General features: G+C 39.3%; 1 pseudogene; it reads left to right on the top strand.

The window, feature by feature from the left end:
• On the top strand, positions 1–25091 carry LOC102915483 (ATP synthase peripheral stalk subunit b, mitochondrial-like; annotated as a pseudogene).
• The last annotated feature ends 867 nt before the right edge of the window (positions 25092–25958 follow it).

Here is a 25958-nt window from a genome sequence, read left to right as displayed (position 1 = left end):
ATGGCCTTTGCAAACCCTCTGCTGCAAGATGCATGTAGTCCCAACGATGAAGCAATCATCCTGGTGGCCAGTGACACAGGTACATCACTGACCTCCTGAATAATTTTATTTGGATTTGTTTCTGCATCACAGCATGCCACTTCCTGGAAGTTCAGGGTCTCTCTCCATTCTAATTTGCTCTCCTTTGCTGTGATAAACGCCATGACCAAAAAAAACTTGGGAAGGAAAGAGTTTATTTCAGCTTACACTTCCAGGTGATAATCAACGCAGGAACTGGAGCAGGAACCATGGAGGACGAGTGCTTACAGGCTCACTCCCTCTTGTTAATGCTAGACCAGCTTTTTTATACAACCCAAGATCACATGCCCAGAGATGGCACATCTCACAGTGCTATGGACCCTCCCACAACCATCCACAGTCAAGACAATTCTCCACAGCATGGCAAAGCCAATCTGGTCTAGGCAATCCTTCAGTTGAGACTTCCTCTTCCCAGGTCACTCTTGGTTGTATCAAGTGACCAACAAAAACTAACCAGGACATGCTGCTATGACAGCACCTTGCAACCCTGACTACGCATTAGATTCACCCAGAAAGGCTTTTTGGTTTATTCATCCTCACCTAGACAGACTCACCTGATCTGAGTGCCTAGGCTGCATTCAGAACACCACTTTGGTGACTGGAAGAGATAGGTATTTTGTTGTTGTTGTAACTTTGATTCTGCTACATGTTCACTCTATAGACCAGTGCCTTAATATAGTGTATGGTTGCCAGGTGGTGTCACACACATATAGTCGCACACACACACATACACACTATATATATACATATATAGTATGTGTGTACGTGTTTAATATTGTGATCCTCAGACTCCAGTAGATTAGCGTGGCACCTCTGCTCTGCCCCTTACAAGTGTGTGACCTTAAGTCCACATAACTTCTTCTAAGTGTACAGATTAGAAGCATTTTCTACTCATTGGAGTTTTAAAAGAATTTAATGGAATAATGTCTATAAAATGCTGTTGTACCTGAATGAATAACTACTAAAAGGAAAAAAAAAAACCTCAACAATAATTGTTGTTGTTGCTAATTTAATTTTAATCTTTCATTATCATTATCTGAAAGTGAGAATAATAGAATTGGCCTTATAGTACAATTAAAGGAAATAAAATATTCCCAGCACTATGTCTAACATATAGTAAATAGTTAAGAATGTTTGCTATTGTTATTAATAAATACATAAAAAGCAGTAAAACCATAATTTTATTTTATCATGTCACTGTATTACTAAGAGTAGTTCTTATAAGTAAAAGCTCTGCTTTTCAGAAAACTTCCAATGATTCACAGATGCAAGATATGTATATATGTGTAATTTTATTTTAAATTTTTAATTATTTTATGTGTATTGGTTTCCATTGCATGTATGTCTGTGCACCACATGCGTGCCTGATGCCCATGGATGCTAGAGAAGGCATCAGATTCCCTGGAACTGGAATGGTTGTAAGCCAGAGACCATTGTAAGTGCTGGGAATTGAACCACATCCCCCAGAAGAGCAGTCAATGCTCTTAACTACAGAGCCATCCCTCTAGGCTCCATTATTCACTTTTCTAAATGTATCTTATGTGTATGTATTTCTATGCCTACATGAGTTTGTGTGTATCACAAGCATGTAGAAGGCTGCAAATGCAAAAAAAAGGGGGGGGGGAATTGGATGCCCTGTAAGTGGAGTTGTAGGCAGTTGTAAGCCACCATGTGGAGGTTGGTCACTGAACCCTGGTCCTCTGCAAGAACAGTAAGCACTCTTAACCACAGAGCCATCTCTCTAGCCCCTACATTATTTATTTATGATGCAGATGGAGAAATTTATAACAACTTGAGATTGCCAAGCTTTTCCTGTGGTAAGCTGAGTAATGAATAAAGACTTATTCTAATTCTGAAGTCTATGAATGTTACTTTCCTGATAAGAAAGATTTTGAAGATACGGTTAAATTGGGTTTTGAGGTGGTTAGGTTTTCCTGGATTATCTGGCTTAATCCTTATAGCACACATAGGAAGGAGACAGGAGGATGAGGATGAGCAGAAGCAATGATGCATATGTCTGTACGCCACATGCATGCAATGCACAGTGGAGACCAGAGGAAGTCACTGAATCCCCTGGAACTGGAGACACAGACAGTTGGGAGCTGCCACGTAGTTGCTGGGAACAAGCTCCTCCAGAAGACAGGCTGATGCTCATGATTGCTGAACTATCTCTTCAGCCCTACCAGAAACACTTCTAAAGACTCCAGAGAAGGGGAAACTTTTATTAATAGTAAAGAATTATGTAGTTTAAACATCATATGTATGTATGGTTGTTTGATTAAAGAAATTAAAATATGGGATACAAAGTTAAATTTCAGAAATAACTACCTATCATATTTGTACATACAAAAAATTTAGGGCATACTTGAAGAAATATAATTATTCATCTGAAATTCAGATTTAATGGAGCCTTTTATATTTCTTCTGGCAATCCTAATTGTATGGATATTGTTAATGCCAATTAGTATACAAGCAATCTCTACTTTTTATTTTAGTGGATTTATGAAAATCACATTAGAAAAGATGACTGTAAATAAAGATAATTTTAATCCTACTAAATGTAAGGTGCACTTAACTAGGAATCACCATTTGTATTATCAGATACCACCATATGTATGCTTATCAATTAAATTGCAAATGGAGGTTATTTTTCCTGATGAATATACTTCAGAGATGGACAAAACTCATGAATAACTGATTAATGGTTTTTTTTAAAGTGGGTTTTAATGAGACTGTTAGATAAGTAACTCAGTTACATTTGAAGCAGGAAAGGAACAAATGGTGGTATAATTATAAGATGCCGTACGGATTGTACAACAGCAACACATTTCCTTAGGGGGATCTGGAGCACAGGGCTATTTCTAGGAAGTATTGGGGCACATGTAATCATATTACATGCTTCCTTCTCTTCCTAACCATCAATACTGTCCAGCTGAAATCTAGTTAAGTAGATTTCCAGAGCTCCCTTGAGGATAAAGAAAGGTCACAGAGAGGCAGAAGGGGAATCGTTCTTTCTCCTCAGAAATTTGGAATGAATGCGTGCATGTGCACTTTGGTTTTCTCGTGCATTTCTCCTTCATTGGGCTCCTCTGAGACAAATAACTGATGCCACAATGGGAGGATATGTTTTACACATGCCACCAAAAGACTGTAAGTGTGGCCAACTGTAACTTATAACTGAAGGTGTCAGAGCACCAATAGATTTTAAAGAGTAAGAAATCAGAAGTTAAGTACTTAAAAGTAATAGACATATCTTGGCTATTACCAGTGTTCGAAAGAATCATTCCTAGGATGCTTCTATCCACCCAGTCATGCTTTGCATTTGTTTTTTGTGGCCTTTTGACATTGTCTACTAATTTGGCTCTCTGGTCTGGAATGTAGCAGGTGCATTACAGTGTCTTGTGACAGCCCTCAATCTGTACTGTGCCTTTTTGAACCCAGCCCTGCTCCCCTGACTTTTCCTCCATTTGCCAGTTTACCAGCAGCACTGGCATACTAGACTGGTTCTCATTCCCAGATGTTCATTACTATTCTTTATAAATGTTAATGTTGTTCTGAGACAAATGTAAAGTCATTACATAAAATTCCTGTTTAGTAAATACATGAGAATCAAGCAAATTCCCCTGTAATTTTGATAGCCAAAAAAAGTTTATGTTTAAATGGTTGTAGATTGATACAGATAAAATGCATTTTCTTATCACTGAGAGAGTAAGTGTAAGGGATTCATAATTTGAAGACAAGCCAAGGAACAGAAAAGCAAAGCCCCGCCTGTGGTTCATGCTGTCAACATCAGAGGTGACAGAGTGCTGTCGGTTGTGTCAAAGCTAAAGCAGAGGGAACAGGCTTTTATAATAGATGCTGCATAATATACTTTTCTCTAATGAAACATTCTTTCTTATTAGTCAGAAGAACACATCCCATCAAATCTTAAAAGTATTTTTGATTAAATTGAGCAAGAGCTTCTTTGACATAATCTCATCAGAGAAGAGGTGACCAAGAAGTAAGATACTTGGTTATCTATTATTATAGGAGAGAACATAAGCAGGCAGAAAGGCTCCCCATGCTCCCCTTGGAAATAATATTTCATACAAACATAATCATAGATTGTTTGTTTAGCTAACTGTTTTTTTTTCTTTTTTTTTGTGATATATATTTTTTATTTTACAATACCATTCAGTTCTACATATCAGCCATGGGTTCCCCTATTCTCCCCCCTCCCATGCCCTCCCCTTACCCCCAGCCCACCCTCCATTCCCACCTCCTCCAGGACAAGTCCTCCCCCGAGGACTGTGATCGACTTGGTAGACTCAGTCCAGGGAGGTCCAGTCCCTTCCTCCCAGACTGAGCCAAGTGTCCCTGCATAAGTTCCTGGTTTCAAACTTAGCTAACTGTTTTGAAAGCATTTGCTTGCTTGTTCATTTTTGTACCAATGTTGCCATCCCCTAGAAAATGTTTTATATTTTTTTCATAGGTTGCAATGAGTCCTGTCTCTATTCCACCATTTCAATTAAGGAGTGTGTTAAGCTTCAACATCAGTCACTGCAATCGTAGCTTACTACCAATTAGTCTATTTCTCCACCAATACACATGTGTGTGTGATACACAAAGAATATAATACAAAATTCACATGAACATTTCAAATAGTAGACCACAAGTTAAACTGAAAATATCATTAACAATAATACCCCTTGCCAGTCCTTTCATTCAGCTTTTAAGGTTAATTTTATCCAGTTTTCAATTACTCGTTGCTAAGTTTTTAAACTAATTTAAAAAAATAGTGCTGAACATTCACATTGTGCACACCATATTTTCCCTCAGTTTCAGTATGCATCTGCTGAAAATGAAGGACATTCCCCTGGATGATCATCGTACCTAGAAAAGCACTAAATTCCCTATTACCATTCGATACCCAAAATATCCTTGTGGGTTTCTCTAATTTTCTGCAAATGTTTGTAGCTGGCTTTACTTTCAATGTAGCTCTTTCTTCTAGGTCTCTCTTCTCAACACCATGTTTCTCAACTTATTTGGAGGGGGCAGAGGCAGGATACCTTGAGCAAAATACAAGGGAAAAAGAATCTCCACTTAACTGTTCTAAATTCATTTTTATCCCTTTTTATCTCAAAAACTCTGGATTCAACACTGCCACCATGCTCTGGGGAAAAAAGAAAAAAGAAAAGCCCTTCAGCTTGCTGTACTCTGGAGCCTGGGGGTGCCAGGCTATATAGTAGTGCATAGACTTCTAGCTTTTTTCCTTTCTCTGTATATTGTATCTCTATGATACAATTGTATCTCTATGTGACTACAGACATCATTTACCAACAGGTACCTGTCTACTTTCTCTCATTTAATTAAAAGAAAACAAAAGGAAAGGAAAAAGGGGGGATAGAGAAGGTCAGCAAGGGTGGGTTTGAGGTGCCTGGGGGAGCAGGTAAGTGGGCATTGTGACAACATGGCTTCTCCTTTGGCTCGTTGAATTGTGGTGTTTAATGGACATCCTTGCAGTTTAAGATGACTCTTTTACAATACAATTCTCTCCTAACGATGACTTGAGCCCTGCTACTCAATGGGAAAATCAGAAGAACCTATAGAGTTTTATTTGGAGTTGACATTCTCTGTTGTAGCTTTATTTTTATTTATTTATTTATTTTTTTCATTTTCACTGGAAGGAAAAAGATGCTTATTTTAAATGTTGAGGTGTACAAGTTGCTTTGTTACAATAAAACCATGTGTGCTCAAAGGACCTGATGCTTTTCTGTCAGAGCAGATGCTCAGCATGACCTTCCGAGTTTGACCTGCATAATGACATCCTGTCAAACTTGATCTTCCTAACTTTGTATTTTTTGATACTTGCTTTGCAGGATGACCTCAGAGCTATGCAGATTGAGTTAAAGGGATTTTAATCATATCTTAATGTCTCCATAACTGAGTGAAGTGGGTATAGTTTGCTACCATGGACTTGAAGTACCCTTGATGTTTTTCTCAATTAAGATTTTTTTTTAAATGGGCCTTTTGTTACCTGGATATTATGACAGCACCTGCTCCCACCATGTCACAGACCCATTGCTCTCATGCCATCTATATGAAGGACAGATGCTGACATGTCATCACTGGCACTGTGAACTAACTAAGAAGGTAGGCTGTTAGAATCAGCAGCCATGAGGTGACCCAGAGTACTCTGTCCCAGGTATGTGGCAGAAGCTCTCAGATGTGGCTCTGTAAATCTGGGTGGATGAAGAGCTCTGTCTGCTCAATGCCACTGTGCATGGAATAATGTTTTGGGAAGCTACCTGATGCATAAGCTTTCTAATGTTGTAAACAGAACTAAAATTAATTGCCACTTTTTCAGAGATGATTAATGGACAGTTTGGTCAAACTCAAAGCTTTTTGATGTGTAAAACTTAATAAATGGAACTATTCCATCAATAGACAAAGTGTAACCAAAATCTGTCTAGATGTAGAATATATAATTTCTGCACAGGACTCTACCTAGCAAATCACTGTATCATTAGGAATCTTGCTCTAATAAAGGAATGTAAAGAATTTAAAAAAAAAAAAGCCCAGCATGGTGGTGCATGCCTTTAAGCCCAGCACCCTGGAGGCAGAGACAGCTGGATCTCTGGAGCCCAGCCTGGTCTACAGAGCTAGTTCCAGGACAGCCAGGACTACACAGAGAAACCTTGTCTAAAAAAAAAAAAGGAAGGAAGGAAGGAAGGAAGGAAGGAAGGAAGGAAGGAAGAAAGAAAGAAAGAAAGAAAGAAAGAAAGAAAGAAAGAAAGAAAGAAAGAAAGAAAGAAAGAAAGAAAGAAAGAAGAAAGAAAGAAAGAAAGAAAGAAAGAAAGAAAGAAAGAAAGAAAGAAAGAAAGAAAGAAAGAAAGAAAGAAAAAATTCTATGCCAATCTTGTGTACAAAAAATACTAAGTACATACCACTGTGTTCAGATAGAAAAGCTTGAAGAGGATTCATTCAGAAACATTTCCAGCTATCTTAAGGGTTCTCATGTACGTTGTACCACATTCCACCAAGAAGTACTTAATATCAGATTATTAGCTCATCTTATATGAAGCATAAGGCCGCAGTTATTGTCCTTGGGGAGTACATCCACAGGTGAGCCACCGAGCCACAGTGGACAGTTTCAGACTCATAGTCGCACTGTCAGCCCTGTTTAAACCTAGTGAGTAACAAAATGAAATGTAGTCAGAGGTTTTCCTGTGTCCCACCTGGTCCCACAGCTGCTGGGTCCCAGGTAAACACACAGAGGCCTATATTAAGTACAAACTGTATGGTCTATGGCTCAGGCTTCTTGCTAACTACTTCTTTTATTTTAAATTAACCCATTTCTATTAATCTGTATGTTGCCATGTGGCCATGGCATTACCTCTCTGCTGGCATCTTGTTGCTCCTTGGGCTGCAGGCTAGCATCTCTCCTGACTCCACCCTTCTTCATCTCTATCTTCAGTTTGAATGTATTGCCTAACCTTATTCTGCCTTGCTATTGGCCAAACAGCTTTATTTATCAACCAATGGGAGAACACATATTTACAGCATACAGAAAGACATCCCACAGCAATAAAACAAAAGGATAGGGATAAGGAAGGGGCTTTAGGGAAATGGGGTAGGGGTCAACCAAGGTCGTAGGGAGATAGAAGGGGTTAGAATGACCAGAACGCATTATTTACATGTGAGAAAGGATCAAAAACAAATTTAATAAAAGCTATTTTAAATAAAATGAATAAAAATTACCAAGTATGCACAGTTTTGAAATCAAAACCCTAAGGCTTATGGGAAAAATAAGACTGGAGGCACAGCATACAAAAACTTCATCAATTAAACACTTTTCAAAAGGCATAAACCTAATAAAAATGGGAGCACCAAATGGAAGCAACACATGAACATCACATAAACATCATAGTTGCCCTGAGAAGATCTGAGATTTGTACAGAGAAGTGGGCAATAGAACAATGGTTCTTGTAAATTAAGTCATGCATAGCCAAGTGCAAAATTAATGGTATGTCCCAGTTTCCCCTAATTAATTCTAGTAAAACCAAGCTGTGGTCTCAGAAAAAGCCATACAATGGGAGAATGTAAGCCCTGGGTAAGACTTCAATACCACATAGCTACTCCATTTCTCATCAACGCTGCTTTTTCCCCCCAGTTGAGATAGAGTTCTTTCGCCTTAGCTTCCCATGCATGTTTTAGTACTGGAATTGCAGGCATTCATCACCACACCCAGCTTCTGGTCACATGTTGTTGGCTTTGGCATCAGTTGGTTATCTTGGCTGTTTTGACTGTTTCAATGGTAATAGCAGACAGTGATTTTCAAATTCTATCTGTTCCCATACCTGTGCAGCAAACACGGATCCACACAACAGGCTTTCTCTCTCTAGACAGAAGGCATTTATCTCCTACCCTTTGAACAAAAAATGAATATAATTTCAGATGTTTAGACTCCATGATTTTGAATCCTTCAGTCTTCCTGACTTCAAACTCCTCTTACCATTTTGCATATCTTGGGCTTTGAAATTCTTTTACCATTTTAATCACTCTCTTTTGAATAAGGTCTTATCTCTCTTCAAATGTGTCCTGTTTGAATAGATGTAGACCTTGGCTTCTCTTGTCCTAGACATCACATTTTGAAGAGTGCTTGGCTAATGTTAATATTGACCTACACTTTTACTAAAATTGCCTCACTGGACAGTCAGTCTCATTGAATTGGTGAGCTCTAGGTTTAGTGAGAGATAAGGTCGAGAACAAGAGTGAAAGACACCTCTTGGTCTCCATATCTGGTATCCTTTATTCCAAAGGAAATGGTTTGTTTGTTTGTTTGTTTGGATTTTTTTGTTTTTGTTTTGTTTTGTTTGTTTGTTTTTGAGACAAAGTTTCTCTATGTAGCCCTGGCTGTTCTGGAACTCACTCTGTAGATCTGGATAGCCTCCAACTCAGATCTGGCTGCCTCTGCCTCCCAAGTGCTGGGATTGAAGGTGTGTGCTACTACCACCTGGCAAGGAAGGTTTGTTTTTATTTGTTTTATAAAACATTGTGTTAATTTTTGTATATTTGAACAAATCCTCATTATTTTAAAGACTTTGTACATTTTTAAAATGTTCATCTCAAACCTAGTTTTAATATGCATTCACCTCAGTTTGTAATACTGGCTCTGAAGCTCCTTAAATAATGTCGTTTCAGTGTTACAGGCTTTATGTTTGTTTTATAGGCCTGTAAATCTCTGAACAGAGAAGAGGAATCTGGTAATGGGATCCAACCAAGGGGCTCAGTCTTTTCATGGCAGATAACCCTGGAAATGGATTGAGCTGTACTAAGATTCTAGCCCATAGTTCTACTCTGAAAATTCATGAAGTGGAGCTCACAGCAGATTACTCTGTAAAATTAAAACACAAGTGAGAAAGAGCCAGATGACTATATTTGTATAAACTTAGAGCACTTAAGAGCTCTGCCATTACATTTGAATAGACCTAAAACAACACCATCTTTGTCTTTGAATTCATATGGGAAAATCAGTCTATACTACAATTACCAAAAGTTCTATGTCAGTTGGGGAGCCAAGACCCTGCAGAGTAAGGCATGTGGTTATAACCCTGGTGACATATAAAAATATCCTCCCAATCATGCATTGATTGACATGTTTGTTCTATTTTGCGATTCTATGACAGCTAAAAGGCTAATAATATCCATACTTAGGATATCAGAATTGGATACTGACTACACAGGTAATTTTAATATAGAGCAGATTGCTAGGCATTTAATCAAAGGAAAATAATGTGCTTAATATTATCACAACATTTGGAAAAATAATTTCAACAGTACCAAGTATGGAATATTAAAGTCAGCTTCTATCAATTCAAAGGCTGATGGCAAAATCTCTATTTTTTAAAAAAGGATAATTTAATTTCTGTGTTTTCCTGGACAGGAAATGAGTTTTTAACTTTTATTTATTTAACAATTCCACTAAGAGTTCTGAGTCTAAATAATGACTTGGTAATTTTCACCTTCTGTTGAAATATTGATTTTTTCCCTGAAATATCCAATTATTATTATATAAAGGAAGAAATAAAATTCACAAGGCAAATTATTCCTTTCCTTTTCTCCATAGTGAAACAAACCAGAAATTGGAGTCTGTTTCTTTTCTGTGATTTTTAAAAGATCCAAGTGATTACTGTGTCTTTTAGATCTAGATTATACAATAGTGTTACCATTCATTATGCTAGTCTGTATGTTAGGGGATTGTGAAATATATATCATACAAACTAAATCAGTGCATTGGCAGTAAACGATGCAAAATATATTTTGTTCCTGAAGTTTGCCAATTTCAGATGACCTCCCTATGAAATTATGTTTTTCCCCCACCCCACCTTTAGTTACAGACTTAGCTGTACCTCGGGAAATTTCTGCCATGCTTCTTACTTCTTTGTAGGAGGCTACCAAGGGTTATAATAGCAGTAGTGGAATAACACTGTCCAGGTTTCATTCCAATTATGTTAGAAATAAACATCTTGTAATGAAAATGAACACTGTGGCAACCAACATGTATATTTGATTTAGAAAATGATTTTTAGAATCAGGAGAAAATCTTGGCTTAGTTCCTATAACAGTCTAACAGTGCATGTCCACCATCATGCAGATTGATGTGTCCCATCATGGATGGCACTTAATTAAATAAAATAATGCATGCTCTTACTAATGTTGGTACTCTTATTTATCTCTTAGGAGGGAGTTCGTTGGGTGCATTGATTCAAATTTTAGTGGTTACACTAAACACTATTTTACAGGCTTTTAGATTATAATTGTTTTCCAAATAATTTTTTCTATTCAACTAATTTTTATCCCTTTTTAACCTTTTATACATGTCTTAAATAAACAAAATATCTTAAAATTCTTTTGTATGCTGATTACATTTAATTTACCTACTTTTATGAATATAAACTTTTTTCAATATAAAAATTTGATTCAATTAATAATGTTACCTGAGTGATAAAAGCAAAGGCATTTGCAGAAAAGAAAATATTAATATGTTTTTTCTGAATTTCAGTATCTAATATTGTAACCCATTTTCTATCAAATATGAATATATTTGATTTTTTATTTCTATCAAATAATGAATATACCCTAATTCAGAGTCTTAAATTTTACTAAGTTACAAAATATGAAAGATAATTGAAATGTATTCACTTCCATAATGAGACAAGTTTGGATTCATTGGTACCCCTCACACACATAAACACATACACAAAGATATAGATGACATTATAGTGAGTTTCAAAAAAGTACATGAAGGGAATATGAAAATTGCCCCTGTGATTAAATAAATTACATCACTATCAGAAATGGGTCAACTGCATTCATGGCGTTTCACTATATTATTTCTGTTTATTTCAAGTGATGCTCCTGCCTCGTCCTCCTGAGAATTATAGGCGTGTGCCACCACAACCAGATAAAGGAAATTTTCATTGGCACAATTAAGATCTTTATTTTCTATAAAAACAAAACCAGAAAGCCCCACTGGAATAGAAGGGGGTTGAGGTTGTTACTACAAATAACAATAAAAAACACACAATACATCTATTTTCTGACCAATTTAGATAGCCATGTAACTAAAAAGAAAAGGATGAGACTAGTAAGAATAAAAATAATGCGTAGAACATTTAAAATTTCCACCAACCCTGACAGTCTCGGGTAGGGGTCGCAGGGACACGAAGACCACTGCCTGAACCTTCGCAGACCTTCTGTCCCGGGTGGTACTTTCTGCCACCGCAGCGACCCATGTCTAAAGAACACAGCGGTCCTGGGGTCTTCATATTGGACAGACACATCTTACCCCTGTAACACCTGTTCCTGAACATGGAGGAAAAGTATGTCTTGGGCTGATTCCTGAGGAGTTTTTCCAGTTCCTTTACCCCAGAACTGTGGTAACAGGACATTCGTGCTTGGAACTGTGCTTAGCTTGTATTTTCTATCCAAAGAAATGTGATTACACCAGAGACCTTTCTACCATATCAGTAGTGGGGTTGATTGTCGATATGATTAAGAAATATGGTGCCTCTATTGGAGAATTTATTGATAAACTTAATGAGCAAAAAATTGTTCAACTCGAAGAAGTAAGCAATAAATCAAACAAACAAATCCAGGATGCAGTTGATATGGAGAAGGCACAGGCAGGCACTGGTTCGGAAGTGCCACTACCTGTTTGACATTCAGAGGAATAACATTGCAAATGGCCTTGGAGGTCACTTCCTGGGAAAGACTGCATAGAGCACATAAGGAGGCAAAGTGGTCTGGACTACCATATTTCTGCATGACATCATGTTTTTGTTGGTATTTTACTCTTTATTTGGGGGGGGGTGCCACCCAGCTCCCAGATAAATCACACATGGCCTTAGCTTGGCTTATTTCTTTCCAGTTTTTCTTAACTTAAATTATCCCGTCTACCTTTTGCCTCTGGGCTTTTCCTGTTCTCTTACTTCTGTAAATCTTACTCTTACTCCATGGCTTGCTTTGTAGCTGGGCATCTGGGTGTCTGGCCCCTGAAGTCCTCCTCCTTCTCTGGCTACTTCTTCCCCTGATCCTTGGTTTCTCCATCTATATATTCTCTCTGCCTGACAGCCCTGCCTGTTCTTTCTCCTGCCTTGCCATTGGCCATTCAGCTCTTTATTAGACTATCAGGTATTTTACAAAGGCACAGTAACACAGCTTTACAGAGCTAAACAAATGCAACATAAACAAAAGTAACATACCTTAAAATAATATTCTACTACAACATGATGCATGGCAAGGAGCAAGAGCAAGTGATATACTGGGTGAAGAAGCATGTTGTACAGAAAGGCAGTGTTGTGGGATGTCTTTCTGTATGCTGTGAATATGTGTTGCTCTCATTGGTTGATAAATAAAGCTGCATTGGCCTATGGTAAGGCAGCTTAGAGGCAGGCCGGGAATCTAAGCAGATGTGTGGAGAGAAGAAAGGAGAGCAGAAGAGATGCCAGCCGCCACCAAAGGAGATGCCAGCAGACTGGTAATGCCACAGCCATGTTGCAAAACATAGATTAATAGAAATGAATTAATTTAAGATGAAAGAGCTAGCTGGCAAGAAGCCTGCCATAGGCCATACAGTTGGTAATTAATATAAGCTTTTGAGTGATTATTTTATAAGTGGCTGCGGGACCATAGGTGGGAGAGATTTGTCCAGACTACAGGGCCAGGAGGGACTGGAGAAATCTTCTGGCTACAGCATGTAGTGCAGCAGGAAGAGGAGACCATTGCCAAGTGCATGTGCATCTAAAACTGCTCACAAAGAAGGCTCAAGCTCAGCCAGCTATGTGGATGTATCTACCTCAATTGAGATGGCCAGAGAGAGTTAACTTAAGCTGAAACTAGACTGTGTGCAGAACTCTTCCTGTGTTGGTGTCTATTGAAAATACAGTGTACCTTTCTTGAAAAATGATCAAGGTTCATTTAATGACTTAACCTATTGGCCACTCTGGTATTTCTGACCCTTGTTCTGTATCTGGAGTGGTCCAATGATCACTTTTGAATAAGCAATTTACATCAGCTTGCTGCCCAACTAAAATTACCAAGTTAGAGAGTTTAAACTTGCAATTAGTTATACCATCTTGCAATAAAATGACATTTGAAACAGAATAAATAAATAAAATTTCTGCCAATAACTTAAAATGTATCTTTACAAAAAAACCCAAGAACTATGACACAATAGTTTGAGAAATAATAAATTTAGCTACTTTGAATTTTAATTCTAACTCTTAGCTGCTATGGAATGCTAATAGCCTCAACAAAGGCATCATAGGTATCCAGATTGACATTAATTATTTAATTATATTCCCAAAGGGAAACGGATCTCAGACTTTTCTCACATATTTAAAAGGCTTTAATAAGGAAAAAAATTGAAATACTTGAATAGCTAATGCATATATAGGAAAATAAAAGAATAGCAATGTGTGTCAGGGTTTGACTGGAGACTCAAGCATTTCAGATATCTTTCTTAACAAAATACTGATATTTTAGGAGTGGTCTTGTATTGTGGAGAGTGATGAGGCAGTTTTTGTAAGACTCTCTCTCTCTTTCTTTCTCTCTCTCTCTCTCTCTCTCTCTCTCTCTCTCTCTCTCTCTCGTGTGTGTGTGTGTGTGTGTGTGTGTGTGTGTGTGTGTGTGTGTTGTTTGTTTTTTACTCTTTTGGGGGGGCCCTGCCACCCAGCTCCCAAATAAATCATACACAGAGTCTTATTATTACTTATGAATGCCCAACCTTAGCTTGGCTTAGTTTCTCACCAGCTTTCCTTATCTTAAATGATCCCATCTAGCTTTTGCCTCTGGGCTTTTCCCATTCTCTAACTTCTGTAAATCTTATTTTTATTGTGTGGCTTACTGTGTAGCTAGGTGGCTGGCCCCTAGAATCATCCTTCTTCTCTGGCTCCTAGATCTTAGATCTCTTTCATCCCAGTTTTCTCCTTTTATATATACTCCTGGCCTACCAGCCTCACCTATTCTTTCTCCTGCCTTATGGAGTAGTCCGTGAGGGTGCATTGTCTGAGCCAGTTGCCTTGAATCTGATCTGGATGTTGGATCATCTGGGTCATGGTGTCATCGGAGACCTTTCAGGGGTCTTGGCTGGTCAAACCTGATGTGTCTTAATCTAGAACAAATCCATAGCCTCTGGCTTTCTGTGGAAACAAAAGCAGAACCTCCTTTCCAAAGCAACATATCCTTACATCCAAAATTTGAAGTTAAGGTACCCTTAAAATATACATTTTGGCCTAACTCAACAGCTTTTGTAATCAAATGTTTTTCTTCAGTTACGAATATCAAAGAGAACATAATCCAGATTCTCTGTGTGGTAGCCATCTTTATGTGTCTTATTTTTTGTATTACCTTGAGCCTATTGCTTTAAATTGCAGCATTCTAAGACCGAAACAGCACTGTGGCTGCTGGTTCCGCCCACTTTAGCTTCACAACATGGCAGTGGTACATTTTCTGCCAGCTCTGGGAGCCATCAACTATCAGAAATAGTGGGTCTATGCTTCTATCAAAGCAGCGTGTAGCCCAGAAACCTCTTTTTTTGCTTTGTACTAGCAAAAACTAAATCCAAAATGCAGCTTAATGTGCCACTTGCAGAGGCCTCATTCCCGCCAAACTGCAGGTCAAGTGCACACACCAGAAACCCGCCATAGTAGCTCAAACACACAGGCTGCCACTAACTTGAGAGAAACAACTAGGAACTGTTTTTAGAATCTTTTTTCTCAGGTTTTAGGTGGGAACTCTTGCCAACATGTTGGGCACCATTTGTAGCTAGAGTTTTCCTGCCTGGCCCACAGTCAGGACAAATCTTTGTCACCCGCCAGTACCACAGCCGCTCAGACCCAACCAAGTAAACACAGAAACTTATATTGCTTACAAACTGTATGGCTGTGACAAGCTTCTTGCTAACTGTTCTTATAGCTTAAATTAATCCATTTTCATAAATCTATACCTTGCCACGTGGCCCATGGCTTACTGGCATCTTCACATGCTGCTTGTCCTGGCGGTGGCTGGTGGTGACTCCTTCTGCCTTCCTGTTCTTTCTTTTCTCCTCTCTGTTAGTCCCACCTATACTTCCTGCCTAGCCACTGGCCAATCAGTGTTTTATTTATTGACCAATCAGAGTAATTTGACATATAGACCATCCCACAGCACACACCCCTCCCCCCAACACACATACACACACATACACACACACACACACACACACACACACACACACACACACACACACAAACACACTTCGCTGAAGTCAGGCTGTTTGGAAGAAATTATTTAGGCCCTGCAAAGGAAGTTTGGACCACATATAAACTGAGGGCCAACCTTAGAGCATACTTCTTGTCTCATGGGACCTCATTTACAAAAACAGAGTCAAAGAGGAAATGAAGAAGCATTTCAAGAAAAGGCCTGAACCCACATCTGTGAGTCTTTCTGACAGTGGGGATTACCTTAGTCATAAAACCACAAGGCAGTCCAGGGTAGGGCTTTAGATTTAGGTTTTCCCAGAAATCCAGTGACTGGGGACCTGGAACATCTTGCTAGTATTCATAAAATAAAGATTAATTATCAAATGCCTTGAGCCGTTAGATAAGGTAGAGGGTTTTTTTGTTATTTTCTCTAGCTTGGTGATTGGATTTTTTTTATTAATTAATTAATTATATACGGCCATATTTGCAATAACAAGAATATTTTGATTTTCCAAATGTATTATTATTGTGCATGCATGTGCTGATGTGTGTGGGGAGGTGCATGCCCCATGTTGGGGATGAAGAGGTCAGAGGACAACTTTGTGGAACTTCTCCTTCCACCTCCAAGTGGGTTTAGGCAGTGAACTCAAGGACATAGGCATACGTGACAAGTGCTGCCCACTGAACAGGCAGTGAACTCAAGGATACAGGCATATGTGACAAGTGCTGCCCACTGAACAGGCAGTGAACTCAAGGATACAGGCATACGTGACAAGTGCTGCCCACTGAACAGTCTCATGGGCCCCACAAGAAAGCTTTAACACTGATATGGGATTAAAAGATTAAAAAGATTCTGGTGAAGAGTGGCTTTGATAATCACTCAGAAGGTATTTTATTTTCCACTTTAAAAACACTTTAATTTCTTTTCTGATTTTGATATTTCACATTTTATTTTGACAATGATAGGCTGAATTGCTTTCACACCAATATCAATTTTTTTTAAAGAAAAACATTAAAAATAGAAAAACCTATGTAAGCATTTCTACAACCTATTTGGGCTGCCCACATCAATTTAGTTACAAATAAATGTCAGTTTCTGTGAATCTCTTTTAACTAGTTTGATAACTGAAATGAGTTGTGGAATGTTTGCTATTTTATTTGTAGCCAATTAAAAAAAATGAACAAGAAAATGCCAATTTTATAAAATATAAATTAAAGTAATTTGAAATTTTTCTTTTTTCTTTTTACATGATTGTAGCTGAAGTTTTCCTGGTCCTGCCTGGCTCCCACAGCCCTGCAGCTGCTTGGACCCAAGTAAACACACAGATGTTTATATTAATTAAAACTGCTCGGGCATTAGCTCATGCTAACTATCGACTAGCTCTTACACTTAAATTAACCCATAATTCTTATTTATGTTTAGCCACGTGGCTTGGTACCTTTACTCAGTTCTGCCTTCACATCTTGCTTCCTCTGTGTCTGGCTGGTGACTCCTGACTCAGCCTTCCTCTTCCTAGAATTCTCTTCTCTGCTTATCCTACCTATACTTCCTGCCTGGCTACTGGCCAATCAACATTTTATTTATTAACCAAATCAGAGCAACACATTCTCACAACATACAGAGCGATATTCACAACACATGATTTCCTAATGTCTTAATTTCTTTTCTCTTGTTATGATAGAATGTCCTGACAAAAGAAAATTAGAGGAGAAAGGGTATATTTTAATATCAATCAACCATATCAGGGAAATAAGTTGGTCATGTCACTCCCATAATTGGGAATAAAATATAACCTATGCATGCATGCTCTGTTTAGCTTCAGTTCAGGATCTCCTCCCTAGGTAATAGTACTACCCACAATGGGTGGGTCTTCTCACTTAAATGAACCTAATCAAGGTAATTTCCCACAGATGTGACACAAGTCAACTTGATCTAGACTGTACCGTATTAAGACTCTCATCTCAGATAATGCTAGACTGTGGTAAGTGGATAATTAAAACTAATTATTACTGGGTGTGGTAGCAACCACCTTAATCCAAGCATTTGGGAGGCAGGGGGCAATGGATCTATGTGAATTCTTGGACAGCCAGAGCTACATAGAGAGATCCTGTATCAATTATCAATCAATCAATAAAAAGAAATAAAAAAAAACCCTAATCTTTATACCTAGGAAATACTTCCTCCTTTTAATAGTCATGATTTATATAATGAATATTTTACAAATTAGACCATTAAAAAGCAACTGATTTAAGAGATTAATAGGTATAAATAAGATTAAGAAGGATGACTTTATTTCTTCTCTTCTCTGATAAACAACAAAGTGAAAAATATGAGCAAAATACTGACATAATGGGAATTCCAAGGAAATCAGTGAGTTACATTAAAATACATACTCAGCATTTCTGAAAATCATATGTAATTTAAACTTGTGTTTTTATTTATTAACTTTTAGATTTCTAATTTGTTAACTTAGTGGGTCTCTACCTCCTTTATCAAAACAACAAGCCAAATTATATGATAATCAAGAAGCATAATTAAGTTCTAGAAAACAAAACATGATTTTATTTTATCTCACAAAAATATTTGTTTCAAGCTTGGTGGTGATTGACTACACCTTTAATCCTAGGACTTAGGAGGCAGAGGTAGGTGGATCTCTGAGTTCAAGGCCAGTCTACAGAGTAAGTTCCAGGACAGCCAGAGCTACACAGAAAAAAAACCTGTCTCAGAAAAACAAAACAAAACAAAACAAAACAAAACAAAACAAAACAAAACAAAACAAAACAAAACAAAACAAAACACAAAAAAATCTGTTTCACTGTTTCATGTTTTTCTCTTTTTTTTTTTAAACAAAAGCTTTATTTATTGTTTGTTTGTTTTGAGGTAAACATTTTTGCTATGGACCTGAATAAATTTGAGATTTCCTAACACTAACCCTCAAATTTGCTGTGCAACTAAGAATGACCTTGAACTTCTGATCCTCTTGTCTCTACCTCCAGAATACTGGAATTATAAGCATGAACTGTTCGCTACGCCCAGTATATGACTCTGGAAATGGAACCCAGGGCTCTCAAGCTCAGCCATCTAAGCAACTTCCCCAGCCTGAAATGATGAAATGTGACACCTCTGTTTCTTGATGTTACCAGGCCGTTGCTTTTAGAGATGCTCTGAACAGCCTATGGGTCTAGGTGATACCTTCTATTCAAATATACTGTCTGGTTCCTTGACTTCTACTCATGAACAAGCCTGCTTTAGGGCCAAGAGAACAAGACAAACTCCATTTTAAGAAAGAACTCAATTTTAAACAGGACTTGATCAGTTGAATCTGGTTCCAATAGAAATCACACAGTTCCAAGAAAAATCACAGACTGCCAGGGCCCGGTCAAGGTGACCCCACCAGGGTGGGCTGGCAATGAGAAACTTTGGTAAACAACATCCTCAGGCTCCAAATGTCCTTGTGGCTTTCTGTAGCTAGAGTTTTCCGCCTTGCCCACAGTCAGGACAAATCTCTGTCACCCGCCAGTCCCACAGCGTTCTTATCTTGCTAACTGTGCTTTTATCTTAAATTGATCCATTTCCATACATCTATACCTTGCCATGTGGCTGGTGGCTTACTGGTGTCTTCACATGCTGCTGGTCATGGCGGCAGCTGCAGCGTCTCCTTCTGCCTTTCTGTCCTTTTTAATTCTCCTCTCTGTTAGTCCCGCCTATCTTTCCTGCCTAGCCACGGCCGATCAGGTTTTATTTATTAACCAATCAGAGCAACTTGACATACAGACCATCCCCCAGCACAGCCAAGTGCAGACCATCTCAAACACCTGCACTCAGGCCCATGGTCCTAATCATCCTCTATACGGACCTGCTGGGTAACGCCACAAAGAACCTCCAGACCCCAACCAGTAAATTCAAAGGTTACATACCCTCACCCAATCATGAGACACCAGGCCTTGTACCTAATTGCCATTTTTCCCTTTAAAAACCCCTTACTATGAGGACTCGGGGCTGTTTTTTCCACCTGCTGCTTCAGAGTGCTGGATAACGACCCAGCTTGAGCTTGTCATCAATAAACCCCTGTGTGTTTGCATGGGAAAATGGCTCTGTGGTGGTCTTGCTGGGAGGGGGCGGGTGTCTTGCAATGGACAGAACAGGGCCTGCCTAAACCTAAATCTGTTGCTCTGTACCAATCCCCAGTAAAGACTAAAATCCCCAGGCATTTGTTAGGGATGTTTATTTTGCTGCTACTCAATACTTATCAGCAACTCAGGTGAGAGTTACCATTTTCTTTAGCAGCCTGCCAGGAGCCCAGTGAGGCTGTCCTCTCAAAGAAGAACTAAGTAATTGTTCTACAATTGTTTGCTCTACAATCCCCCCAGAATAATTTTTAAACACAACTGAACCTGAAAATCTTAAATGACAGATCTAATTCATACTGATATTTCCTTAATAGGCCCATAGGCTTCTCTCTGTTGCTTTATCTTTTCAAGCTAAATCCTGAGTTTATTCAGATATAGCAATTTTTTAAGAGGGACCGTGTTAGAAAACTACCCCAAGACATCTCTGACAAAATTTCTCACTGACCATTATTAATAGATAGTAGTTTGCTGTTGTAAGAAATGTGTATTTATGCCAATGAAAATGTAAGATGCAATCAGTACTGATAGGCTTTTAGCTATTTCCTTAGATAATGAAAACTATGTTTGGCCAAGCACTTTTGTAAGTGTCTGCACAGTCTATTGTATTTGCTCCTCATATGAAGACCTATTTTATCACTGTCACAATTAGTGGTAGGTATTGAAGAGAAAATTAGTGGAAAGAAATTCATTGGTGGCCTTCAATATTTATACGTAGTGATCATTATTAATATAATGCATGGTGGTAGACACTTGCGATCCCAGCACACAGGAGACTAAGGCAGGAGACCCAGAGTTTGAGGATAGCTTGGATTACATACTGGAAGCCTGTCTTAAAACCAAATCAATCAAAAATCTAACGACCATATTGTCATTTGTAACTTGTAGTGATCATACAGTTTATGGATGGGAGAACTGTAGAAACTGGTTGGACCTCTTTTGTCACAGCAAGGGGTTAGGCTGTCAACAAGAAAGAGAGCCCAGAAGAATCGATTTGAACAAGAATATGGTGGGTGTGATTTCTTTTTATGAAGATATGGGATTGAGAAATGAAGCAGTTAATGTATTTTAAACATTCACAAGTGAATGTTGAATGTTTTTTAGTCTAGAAACATTAGTTGTTTATTTCATTATGTTGTTTAAATTAAACACTGAACCATTACAAATTAAATTTGAATAAATCAGGTGTTAATGGAGAAGAGAGATTAATCTGGGCAAGAGCAATATGCTCCCTCCCAAAACAACGATTATAAGAAGTGAACAAAATGTTTATTATGAAATCTCCAATTACCATTGTCAGTTTCTGTCTTAGTTATCCTTCTTTTTGTCTGACAAAATACCCCAGCAAAGGGCATGCATGATGGCGCCTGGTAAAAGCACTTGCCACACAAGTCTAATAACTTGAATTTGATATCTGGAACTGACGGTAGAGGAGAGAAACAGTTCCTGAAAGTTGTCCTTTGACTTCCACACATGGCACACCCCCATCACAACAACAACAATAATAAATAATAATAATAATAATAATAAAAATAATTTTTAAAAATATCCTGACAGAAGCAGCTTGAAGGTAAAAGGGTTTCTTTGGCTCATAGTTCCAGAAGGATGCCATCATCACAGCTGAGAAGGCGTGGCAGTGGGGGTGGGGGGGCTGGCAGTGGGGGGCACGGAGTGGGGGGCAGCAGTGGGGGGCCCCTGGCAGTTGCGGGAGCGGCAGTGGGGGGCTGGTCTAGGGGCAGAAGCAGGAGGCTGGCTGGTCACACTGCACACACATTCAAAAAGCAGAGAGAGAACAGGGAGCAAGGCTAGGCTGTAAAGCTTCAGGAACTTTTCCCCAGTGCCTCTCTTCACCCAGACAGGCTACACCTCCGAATGGAACTACAATCTTCCCGAACAGAGATCAAGTGTTCTAACATGAGCCTTTGGAGGACACTTCATATTCAAACCACAACTGTTTTGTTTTGTTTTTTTTAAAATAAGGTCAAATAATATTCAAAGGTTTCACAGCAAAAAATAAATAAATAAGTGCTGTTCATTTTTGTTGTGAACCTAGCACTGATTACTATGGTTTGTATATTATTTGAGTGTTTCCTTCAGAGGTTTACATGTTGGAAGTTTTGATCCCTGGTATGTTGGTGCTGAAGGGCTGGAACCTTTAAAAGGTGGAGCCTCCTGATAGGAAGTTAGGTCACTGGGGTTGCTACCTTAGAAAGAATTAAGGTATGTGTGGTGATATTGTGTCCCCTCAATATATTGTGCACCCTAATAAACTTATCTGTGGTCAGAAAACAGAACAATCACTAGATAGACATAGAGGCCAGAAAATGGTAGCACACATACCTTTAATCCTAGCATTCTGAAGGCAGAGATCTATCTGGATCTCTGTGAGTTCAAAGCCACACTGGAAACAGCCAGGCATGGTGACGCATGCCTTTAATCCCAGGAAGTGATGGTAGGAAGGTACATAAGGGTTCATGAAAACCAGGAACTAGAGCTGTTTAAGCTTTTAGGCTTCTAGCAGCAGTTCAGCTGACATCCATTTGGATGAGGACACAGAGGCTTCCAGTTTGAGGAATAGAATTGGCTGAAAAGTTGGTGAGGAGAGGTTAGATGTGGCCTGTTCTGCTTCTCTGAGCTTTCATTGTTCACCCCAATACCTGGCTCCGGGTTTGTTTTTATTAATAAGACCTTCTAACAATTCGTGCTACAGATATGCATTTTAATATCCTTGTTAGTTCCCATGAAAGCAACTTTTTATAGAAAGAACAAGCCTAGACTCTGACTCATCCTGATTCCTGTGACATCATGTAATCTCTCCCATCATTGTGGCATCTTCTGCTCTGAGACCCTCATCCAAGGCAGCCTCCCAAAGTATGAGCTAATAAACCTCATTCTTCCGTAAAGCACCTAGTCTAAAATTTTGTGACAATCATAGGAAACAGATTAAGACACCATATTAAAGAAAAAAAAACTAAAGTTTTGTTTTAAAAGAGATGATACTAAAATAAAATGTTACAGATAGGCAAACATTTGCACCTGCTGGTTGCTTAGAATTCTTACTCATTTTTATGCCTCCCCTTTGTGGTGATATATTGTGTACCCAAATATAGCTTGCCAGAGAATCGGAGGACAGAGCCAGCCACTAGATTAGACATAGAGGCCAGATAGTGGTTGCACACACCCTGAGTCCTATCACTCAGGAGGCAGAGATCCATGTGGATCTCTGTGAGTTCAAAGCCACGCTGGAAACAGAGCCAGGCAGTGGTGGCACACACCTTTAATCCCAGTACTGGGAAGCACACATGCCTTTAATCCCAGGAAGTGATGTCTGGGCAGAGAAAGGTATATAAGGTGTGAAGAAACAGGAACTCACTCTCTTTAGACTGAGGATTTTGTAGAGGCAAGAACTAGTGGCTGGCTCTGACCTCCAATCCCCAGGCAAGTTTATTAGGGTACACAGTATATCACTACACCCCTTCCTTGAGTAGTAGGGGCATAGCTGGAACCAACATACACAAGCGAATTCTGCTTGGTTGATTTTGTTACTTTTAGCTGCAGGATACTGGGAAAGTTACTTAACTTCTTTGTGACTTGATTTTCATTTATAAAGTTGAGTGTATTAATTAACAGCTCCTATACTATAAATCACCAGAACACTTGGTGGTTTTGTTAACTACCTTCCTCGTCATTGTGACATAATACCTAGTGGAAACAACTTTAAGGAGGAAGGATTTATATTGGTTCGTGGTTCTTGAGACTCAGCCCCTTATGTCCAGGGATGGCTGGTGCCTGGAGGCACAGCAGCATCGCTTGGAGCACAGCTGGTCCACATCACCACTTCTGACAGGAAGCAGAGGGCCAGACTGGAAACAGGACTGGCCTATAACCCTCAATGCTCGCACCTATTACTCCTGTCAGCTGAGCTCCATGTCCAAAAGATTCCACAACCTCCCCAGTTAGTGCCAACAGCTGGAGTCCAAATGCATGAGCTTTCAGGAAACATTTCACATTCAAGCCACAACGACGTTTAAAAGAAGCATTCATCATTTCACAGGTTCCTTGAGTAATGAGTCATGAATCAGACATCAGTGTCCACTTATTTATCTTTTGGTTCTTTAATTAAAGTGGATGGTGCCACTCTATGTTAGAGAGAGCAACTTGCTTTATTCAGTCTGCCAATTCAATATCCACCACATACAGAAACACCTTCATAGACACACCCAGAATTTTTGTACCACTTGTCCCAGTCAAATTGGCATATGGCATTAACCATCATAACCACCTTCCACGATGTCCAAGAAAACATGACGATGCCTTTCCAGTACCTAAAAGAAATAGAATTCAACATATACATGGTAAAATGAAAAAGAAAAGTTTGATTTCTCAAACTTTATGATTGGTATATTTATTTATTTATCCACAAAATAAAATAGTTGGTGTGTGCTAATATGGAATTACTATATGCAATCTCCTATTAAGAAAGAAATATTACTTTCTAAAACTGTCTCATTGAAATAATTACAGGGACACAAATGCTCTCACTCCTAAAAGCTATCTCTAAGGAAATCCTCGGGTTTTTCATGCATTATCAAGTAATAAAAATATTCTCTCATTACTTTCAGATTTAAACAATTCCAGTCCACTGTAATGTCAAATTCAGTGTGCTGCAAATGTAGCTTATCAGGGAGAGCACACAGCTAGCACTCCAGAGGCCACAGGTCCTATCTCCAGCCCTGCTCTAGAATGGGGAAGCGGCAACACACAGTCTTATGTGTGAGAAACCTACCACTTCCACATTAGACACTGTCCCAGAGCAACAAAACAACTTAGATCAGCCCTAACGTGGTTCAGCTGTTCAACGTGCTTACCATCCTTGCAGAAGACCCAAGTCCAATTCCCAGCACCCACAGTGGGCAGTTCACAACCACTTGTAACTCCAGTGCCAGAGGATTTCACACCCTCTTCTGACCTCTGCAGGTACCCACAACATACACATGACCCCTCAGAATGATCATCCCACATAACCTGATTTTTTTTTTCCTTTTTAGGAGCTTCAGGTCCAGGGCTTGGCTAAACCTCCTGACCATTCTCTCTGTCTTCTGTGCCACAGCTGTAAGCCAGTGCCCTGCATGCACCAACAGGGAAGAGAAAGGCAGCTGACAGGCACCACATTCTTACTCATCCTCTGATGCTTGGGACCAGGGTCCCAGTGCTGGCTTCTCTCTCTCTCTCTCTCTCTCTCTCTCTCTCTCTCTCTCTCTCTCTCTCTCTCTCTCTCTCTCTCTCTCTCTCCTCCCAATGGAGAGCATCTGTGTGGCCTTGGAGGCACTCACCCCTGTGAATACTGGGTTCTCTAACTTACACTTCCAATTCAGAGTGTGTTTCTACCAAATACCCACAGTTACCCTCTGGTCCCTGTCTGTCTTAGTTAGGGTTTCCATTGCTGTGAAGAGACTCCATGGCCACAGTAACTCTTATAAAGGAAAGCATTTAGCTGGAGTGGCTCACTTACAGTTTCAGAAGTTTAGTCCATTATAATCATAGTGGGAAGCACGGCAGTATGCAGGCAGATATGGTGCTGGAGAAGGAGCTGAAAGTTCTTACATTTGACCTGCAGGCAACAGGAAGTGCTCTGAGACACTGGGCGTGGCTTGAGCACATATGAAACCTCAAAGCCCACCTCACAGTGACACACTTCCTCCAAGAATGCCATACCTACTCCAACAAAGCCATGCCTCCTAATAGTGCCACTCCCTATGAGCTCAAACCACCACACTGTCTTTCCAGGCATGCATCAATCTGCTCCCCTGCTTGTCCTAACAAATCAAGCCCAAATCCAGACTTAGCTGTAGACTTTGTTCTGAAAGATTATTGCCAACATGCAGAGAGGACCCATTGTACTATGGGAGAGGAACTGTTGCTGCCGACTAAGGCCGTCCAATGGGAGGCTTTGATTTACTCAGGCAGCAAGGGCACAGTCCAGGGTCTTTGTTTAGTTTTCCTAAATCACCTGATCACTGGGCTTAT

The sequence above is a fragment of the Peromyscus maniculatus genome, chromosome 19 (assembly GCF_049852395.1).
Source record: "Peromyscus maniculatus bairdii isolate BWxNUB_F1_BW_parent chromosome 19, HU_Pman_BW_mat_3.1, whole genome shotgun sequence".
NCBI classification, from domain to species: Eukaryota; Metazoa; Chordata; class Mammalia; order Rodentia; family Cricetidae; genus Peromyscus; species Peromyscus maniculatus.
Note: the sequence above shows the minus strand (reverse complement) of the source record. Positions and strands in the feature narration are given on the sequence as shown.